The following is an 8561-nucleotide window of genomic DNA, read 5'->3' as shown; positions in this document are numbered from 1 at the left end:
GTGAGTTAAAGCTAATATGTGTCTATCATGTGCGGGAGCATATGTTTTACTCTGTTGATATTTTCTAAGGCAGTAGTATTCATTCTCTACATTGGTTTAACAATCAAAGCCTTTTTTTTGGCCTGTGTCTGTCTCATGCTAGGCATGGATGGAGATACCAGTATGATCCCACAGATATAATTTCATAGGAAAATTACTTATTTGTCCATTGTCTCAATAATTTTTGACTAATCCTTAAGTGTGAAGTTGAAACATGTGATATTAAATGTGCCTTTTCCACTACTAGGGATGGAGGGACCTTTTATCAATTTAGGCCATTTTTATTTTATTTATTTTAATTAATTAATTAATTTATTTATTTTTGGTTTTTGGGTCACACCCGGCAGCACTCAGGGGTTACTTCTGGCTCCACACTCAGAAATCGCTCCTGGCAGGCTCGGGGGACCAGATGGGATGCCGGGATTTGAACCAATGATCTTCTGCATGAGAGGCAAATGCCTTACTTCCATGCTTTCTCTCCGGTCCCAATTTAGGCCATTTTTAAATGTGGTCATTTTTAAAACCATCTATATGGGATTATGAATGTAGTTTATTGTGGCTCTATGTGGAAAGACTCTTCAATGAACGGCTGACTCCAAGATGCACTAAGACTGTCTTTTATCAGAAAAGGCAGAACTGATTTACTAAGTGATTTAAGTCAATGATAAGAATCATCAACATCTATACAAGTTTAAAGTCACATTAGCATTGTACCCAGTATTTTTGGGGGGAGATGGTCACACCTGACGATGTTCAGAGCTTATTCCTGGCTTTGCATTCAGGGATCACTCCTGGTGAACTTGGAAGACCAGTGAGGTGCTGGGGAGCAAATCTGGTTCAGCTAAGTGTCAGACAAACACCCTGCCAGCTGTATTATGGCTCCTGCCCATCCCCAGTTAAAAAATAGTTTATTACTGAGATGCTTTTCTTCAGGACAACTGTGTAGATCTGAAGGATAAATGATAATGAAAATGCATTTATTCATTTAATGATTTCTATCCAGTCTCCCAAGGAATGGCATAGCAAGCAGACTAGCCAGTTTGGTGCTGATGGAGTGGAAGTTCTGCACACAATTTACTCTTTCCATTCAAAATTTAGCATTGATAAAAATTCTACTGATAACTGACTTAGCATCACAATGTCCTTTCTTGAATGCATAGTGGTAAAATATCTTCAAATTCTGTGGGAATCTTCAGCCTTTGGTCATGCTTCAGAAAGTCCTTCTAATTTATGTTTTTAATTTTTCATTTCAATTTTTTAAAATTGAGTTACCCTGAGACACACAATCATAAAGTTGTTCATGATTGAATTTCAATGATATGGTGTTCTAACATTCATCCCTTTACCAGTGCCCGTTTTCTTCCACCAATGGCTCTTGTTTTCCTCCCAAACCCCCCAGCCTAACTTTATGACAGATATCCTGCCCTGTCTCCACTCCTCCCCTCTCCTCTCCTCTTCTAATCTCCTCCTCTCTTCCCCTCCCCTCTCCTCTCTTCTCCTCTCTTCTCTTTTCCCTTCTCCTCTCCTCCCTTCTCTTCTCTCCTATCCTCATCTCCTCGTCTCTTCCCCTTCCTCCCCTCTCCTCTCCTCCTCTCTTCCTCCCCTCCCCTCCCTTCTCCTCTCCTCTTTTCTCCTCTCCACTCCTCCCCTTCCCCCTCTCCTCCCCTTCCCTCTTCTTTCCTTCCCTCCCCTCTCATTTCCTCCCTTCTCCACTTCTCTCCTCCCCACTCCTACCCTCCTCTCCTCTCCACTCCTCCCTTCTCTTCTCCTCTCCACATCTCCTCCTCTCTTTCCCTCCCCTCCCCTCTTCTCTCCTCCCCTCTTCTCTCCTCATCTCCTCTTCTCCCCCTCTCCTCTCCACATCTCCTCCTCTCTTCCCCTCCTCTCACCTCCCCCCTCCTTTCCTAATCTCCTCCTCTCTTCTCCTCCCCTCCCCTTCCCTCCCCTCTCCTCTCCTCCCCCTCTTCTTCTCTTCTCCTCTCCTCTCTTCCCCTCTCTTCTCCTCCCCTCCCCTCTCCTCTCCTCATCTCCTCCCCCTCCTCTCTTCTTCTCTCCACATCTCCCATCTCTTACTCTTCTCTCACCTTCCCTCTCTCCTAATCATCTCCTCTCTTCCCCTCTCCCCTCTTCTCTCCTAATCCCCTCCTCTCTTTTCCTCTCCTCCTCTTCCCTCCCCTCTCCTCCCCTCTCATCTCCTCTCCTCTCCTCTCCTAATCTCCTCCTCTCTTCTCCTTTCCTCCCCTTCCCTCCCCCTTCTCTCCTCCCCCTCCTCTCGTCCTCTTTTCCCTACTCCCTTTTTTCTCTTCCCCTTTTCTCTCCTCCCCTCACCTCTCCTCTCCTCCTCTCCACTCCCACTCTTCTCCCTTCTCTCTCCTCCCCCTCTTCTCCCTTCTCCTCTCCCTCCTCTCCTCCCCTCTCCTCTCTTCCCCCTCCCCTCCTCCCCCTCCCCTCCTCTCCTCCCCTCCTCTCCTTCCCTCCTCTCCTCCCCTCCTCTCCTCCCCCTCCTCGCCTCTCCTCTCCCACTCTTCTCCCATCTCCTCTCCTCCCCTCCTCTCCTCCCCCTCCTTTCTTCTCCTCCCCTCCCCTTTCCTCCCCCTCCTCTCCTCCCCTCTTCTCTCTTCCCTTCTCCTCTCCTAGCCTCCCATCTCCTCTCCTCTTCTCTCCTCTCCTCATCTCCTCCTCTCTTCCCCTCCCCTCCCCTCCCCTCTCTTCTCCTCCTCTCCTCTTCTCACCTCCCTTCTCCTCTCCACTCCTCATCTACTCCTATCTTCCCCTCCCCTCTCCTCCTCTCTCCTTTCCTCTATTCCCCTTCCCTCCCCTCTTTTCTCCTCTCCTCTCTTCTCTTTTCTTCTCCTCTCCTCCTTCCTCCCCTCTCCTACCCCCCTCAGGACCGTGGTTTGCAATACTGCTACTGAAGGGGTATCATACATATTTATTACTTGTCCTCCTTTCAGCATCCAATTTTTGCCTACAGTGATAATTTCCTACTGTCATTGTCATAGTGGTCCCTTCTATATACTAATTGTACTCCCTTGTGGAAAGCTTTCTACCATGGACCAGTCCTCCTGGTCCTTGTTTCCATTGCCATTGGATATTATTACCCTACTATTTTTAATATCCAATAAATAAATATGATTATTCGGTCTTTCCCTCTCCCTCCAATTCATTATCTCTTCCTGATACTTTCCATGTCTGTCCATATATAAGCACATTTCATGACTTATTTTTTCCTAACTGCTACATAATATTCCCTTGTGTAGATGTACCATATTTTGTTTATGCACTCATTTGTTCTCGGGCATTTGATTTTGGCTATTGTGAATAGTGCTGCAGTACATAGGAGTGCAGATGTCTTTTCTGCATTGTGCTTTTGGGCCCCTAGAGTATAACCCCAGGAGTTGTATTGCTGGGTCATTTAGAAGTTCGATTTCTAGTTTTTACCTTCTATGTTCTTAAGCATGGTTCTTAGTGTAATTTGTGGCAGAAAACAGGGCAAAAAATAGAGCTCTCATTTCTTGTTCCTGGAGCAGTGAGCAACATTGAATTCCCACATGAACTTGTTAGTAATACAGAATCTCTCCTTTCCCCTAACCTATTGAAACCTTTTTATAAACTCTCAGGGTGTTCCACAGTGGGGAGGGTATGTTAATGATTAAGAAAATCATGATGTTTTGTTTTCTACATTTCTCCTCTTATTTGATTTCTCCATGTAGCTTTTGGACAAAGTAATAACTTGCTGCCTCCCTCTGCCCTACACCTCTCCCTGACCAAATCCAAACTATTTTTGAAACCCAAATTATTTATATTTTAAGTGGATGCACACTGGAGGTAGTAGTCACGCCTGTATATGACTTGTGGAGCATGATGATTGAAAAAGACCCCAAATCTATGCATTTTAGAAGTTGAGACAAAATCATAGTCTGGGCTGTTATTGTTCAAATATATTGCTTTATCTTTTTACCTATATTTGGAAGAAATAGTTGGGTATTTTTAAATGCATGTGTACAAAGCTTCCTTAATGAAAGTTTTACTGCAAAAGCACTTTGTTCCTAATGCATCCTTAAGTGAAGTTTTGCATTCTTAATTTTCCACTCAAGTAATTTAGAAACCATTAGTTCAAGTGGAACTCTAAGATAAAGTAGGATCCTTGGAAGTTTAGATGGCTTCCTCTGAAGATTGTTCTTAGAATTGTCAGAGAAAGATAAATTCTTAATTGTGTTTCATTGCATCTGGATATCAGAGACATACTTGCTTTCCAGGTATCTGTCTGGCAGAAAGGAAAAGAACAGGAGGTTGAATGATCTGTTACCATCACACTAATATATTCCAGATTCTCTACCTGTCCAGCTGCCGGCAGTTAATCTCTTCACTCAACCACCAAAACACAGGCATCCCTTTCAATCCCATCGCCACTTTCTCAAACAGCAAGTCAAAGATGCTCTATTTCACCATTACTTCCTCTGATCCCTAAAGTTTCCTGGACAAGAAAGAGCACAATCACTGCTAGAAAGGGTAGAGATTTGAGTTGTTGCTTTCTGAAATTGGCAATCACAGATGATGTTGGCACAGAAGTCAGAAGTAGGTGTCCTTTACTTATTTTTCTTTTCAAAAAAAAAAATTGTGATTCTGCTTTTTTGGCTCTTTTCAGATCTCATCACAAAATCTTTTTTTTTTCCTCTTATGCCTGAATGGTTTGATTTTTCTTTCAAGTTACAGGTCTCCTGGAGAAAGGCTTTGAAGTACAATCACATCCAAATTTTAAAAGTAAAGAGATGTGTTTTGCTGATCTAAAGGAGGGAATTGTGTTTGTAAATACTAATATTTGCCTAGTGCCCTTTTGAAACAAGATTTGCCCACATAGACAAACCTAAATGTTTGGGTTGGGAGGGGGGCTGTAACTTAATATTGAGGTTATCAAAAACTCCCTCACAGACAGATTGTCTTCTTTATTTCATCATGTTCATAAGATCTGTTAGAAATTTGAGTTAAACATTTTATCACAATTTCTAGTTCCAGATTAAAGAATTTTCCAGCCTCAGGGGCACAGTGAAGAGGCCATTTGCTTGCATGTGGCCAACCCAGGTTTGTCACTGGCATCACATTTTTTTCCCCAAGCCCACCAGAAGTGATTCCTTAATCTAGAGCCGGTAGTAACTCCTCAGCACTGCTAGTAGGGCCAAAAGTAAACAAACAATTTCTCCAATTTGCTTGCCTGTATGATATGTCTGGGTATTTATAATAATTTATGTATTTCAGACTGATAAGGTCTAGAGATAAAGTACAGGGTTAAGGTACTTACCTAGCACATCACTATTCCCAGTTCAATGCCAGGCTCTATATTTGGTCCCTCAAGAACCCTTGAGCACTGTTGGATATGCCCCCAAATAATAATTATAATGGTATACAAAAATAATAAATAGAATTACAAGATAAAAGTTATGTATTAAGAAATATAAATGAATATTTACCCTATGTGTATTATTTTTTTCATTGATTTGTGCTCTTTGGGAAAAATAACTTCAGATGAAATGAATCTGTTTACATGATCTTCAGGCTAGGATTTCTAAATGGTTGGAGAAATTTCATATTTCATCTGGCTAATTGGATGTACATTTAGTTTTTTTTCTGGACAAAATCCATATTTTCAGTGACTAGCAAAAAGATTGATATTCAGAAATATACACTTATCGTTCAAATTATTCAAAACTCATAAATATCGACTTCACTATTTTATTTAAAATATTTGGGTACCCAATGTTATTTTCATTTCCTGATTTTATTTTCTGCTTAGCCAAGACAGTACCCACTAGATAAGAGGCATAGAGATTCATACTGCCAAGAATAAAGAGTGATTTCTCCTTCATGCTTTTTGTTATTTTGACTTTTTATATTCTTTCTATTGTCTATGTCCATTTATAATGTATATACATAAACTTAAGAGTTTGTAACTGAGGGCACTTGTGCGTTTAAGTCACTGAGGACACATTTGTGTATGTACAGTTTTAACATAAAGGAACATGTGTATACATAATTATTTACATGTATGAATATGTAAAAGTGTAGTTCTATAGAGATATTTAAATATATTTCCTTGCATATATATATTAAGTCTATGTGTACATCTGATTTATATATCTAACGTGGCTATTCATTGCGTATTAATGTGCATGTATGCTTGGAACATGTATGAATATAATGAATAGAAGTGTGAATATTAATGAAATATAATCAGGCACTGGTATATTTATGAATATGCTATTTCTTTTTAGTGCTTTTTCATATTCATATTTTATATATGGCTAGCAGTGTGAATATTAATGCAATATCTATCATTTTGAATTGCTGTATTTATAAGTATGCTTGTGCTTTTAAATTTGTTGGTTTTTTTTTTTTTTTAAGTTAGACCCTGATGGCTGAGACTTTCAGCATCGGCGTTTAGTTGAAGGACATAAGAGGGTGGCTCTGGTGTCCTGAGAAAGCTTGCTCTTCCTTTTTTGAGAACCCCACTTAAAGATGAGGCAGAATGAGGTATGGTAGGTAACTTTTCCATCAGAGGCGTTCTGTGTTTCTGTGTCACAAATGCAGAGAGGGCAAAGGAAACTTTACCTAGTGTTTCAATCATCTCTCTAAACAGAATTCCCATGTTAATCAGCACATGGAAACCAGTGTATTATGGATGTCTCCTCTGGCTTCTGCTGAAAACCATCACCGAATACTGATCAGTATTGTGATTGCTTCAGTTACTTGATCAGTTTTTCTTGCTAGAGCATGATGTTCTATTTTCCTTACGCAGACAATGTCATTTCTCAAAAACTTGGAGGAAACATGTTATTAAGCAGCTGTGAGCTGCTCTTCTGCTACAGAGAACAGAAGGAAGTGCTGAAAGCCCTTTTTCCTACCGAGTGGTTCATGGGCATAGATCAAATAAATTGGTCACTTTTCTGCATAGTTTTTTCTGATTCTTAATGACTTAATTTTTTAAAAATTATAAAGTAAATGTCTTCATAGTTTACTTATTCTTATTTGGCTGATTGGGTGTGCCATGAATGATTTTCCAGTTGTTAATTGGTGTCTCAAATATTGAATTGATACTCAATATCAACTCAACTATTGAGTTGACAAGTTTGAGACATTAACCATGGCATCTTTAATAAACCCTACATAAAATGATGGGAAAACCTTGCTTTTTATAGTGGTATAGAAAGATTAATTAATTATAGAAAATTAATTTTTGTAGAACTAATTATAGACATAATTTATTTAAAAACTACCCAATGTTCCTTTGGCCACAGAAAGATTAGACTTGTCTTTCCAAATATTTCCTTAAACACTTGCATTTCCAAGTACATTTTTCTACTGTATATTCTTTCAAGCATTAAACTTGAGGAGCAAAGAACTGAATCCAAAAGTGACAGCCAAAATGTCTAGATAACACCCAGAGTTGTAGCACAGGAGCAATCTTGAGACCCTGAATTTGATCGCCTGCACCATTCCAAGTGCCAGCGATGATCCCTATTGTACTGCCATTAGGAATCTTTGGCAGCACATAAAGGTATATGATCTTTGATCGTGGCACAACACCACCAGAAATTTTCACATTATAGGGAGAGAAGGGAGGAAATGTCTGTATAGGCACACTTAAAAATGCTTAGTGTTTTACAACTATTTCCCAAGATAACATTGAAAGAATCTCACTCACCTCTCTCTATCTGTTACCTTTCTAGCTAAGTTCAAAAGGACACAATTCATTATAGAAACAGGTACTGAAGGCATCAAGTACTTAGCCTTCAAGGACACATGGGTGAGAAGATTTTTGGGGTTTTGAGAATAGAAACATTTTTTTAAGAATAGCTCTTTGTATACTTATCTGGCAGGGGAGATACCATGATCACGAAGGTGGTTTTCCCAAGGTGAGGCTTATCCATTGCACTCCGGATGTGCTGACCCCTGCGATTTCCCCAAATGTGGGAAACTCGACTGCATAATTTGTGGTAGTGGGGGACTGCATTTGCGCTCTCCCCTGAAAAAAAATAGCTCTTTGTATGTAGTGTGTGTTTAAACAATATACACATTTTATCTTTTGATATTCATGGCAGTGTTTAATCTGGTGTGTGAATGTTCATAGTGATTCTGGAAAAATGGATTTTGAAGAGCTTAAAGATAAAATATCTTTAATATTTGAATTATAATATTCAGAAAGAATCACACCCTCTTGATTTTTGTGGAATGTAGCCCTGAGGTTCTTGAACATGACTGAATTGCTGGTCCCAAGTGGCCAGGAATATATAGAGTAGCCCCTGGGAGGCCTCCCAAAAAAGAGAGAGACAAAAAAATAATGAGAGGAAGGGAGAAATGGAAAGAAGAATAAAGAAGGGTAAGAAGGAAGAAAGACAGAAAGGCATGAAGGAAGACATGAAGGAAAAAGAGAAAGAAGGAATGAAGAAAAGAAGGAAAGTAGGAAGGAGGGTAGAAAGGATGAAAAAAGGAAGGAAAAAAGAAGAAAGGAAGGAAAGAAAGAAGAA

The 8561-nt window shown here is 39.9% G+C and overlaps 1 non-coding gene across 1 annotated transcript; it reads left to right on the top strand.

Moving 5' to 3' along the window:
• The first annotated feature begins 7898 nt into the window (after window positions 1–7898).
• LOC126015232 (U1 spliceosomal RNA) lies at window positions 7899–8062 on the top strand. Its single transcript, XR_007498119.1, has one exon. It is a non-coding gene; the product is annotated as a U1 spliceosomal RNA (small nuclear RNA).
• Window positions 8063–8561: the final 499 nt, after the last annotated feature.

Source organism: Suncus etruscus, chromosome 7, assembly GCF_024139225.1.
Source record: "Suncus etruscus isolate mSunEtr1 chromosome 7, mSunEtr1.pri.cur, whole genome shotgun sequence".
Classification (NCBI taxonomy): Eukaryota; Metazoa; Chordata; class Mammalia; order Eulipotyphla; family Soricidae; genus Suncus; species Suncus etruscus.
Note: the sequence above shows the minus strand (reverse complement) of the source record. Positions and strands in the feature narration are given on the sequence as shown.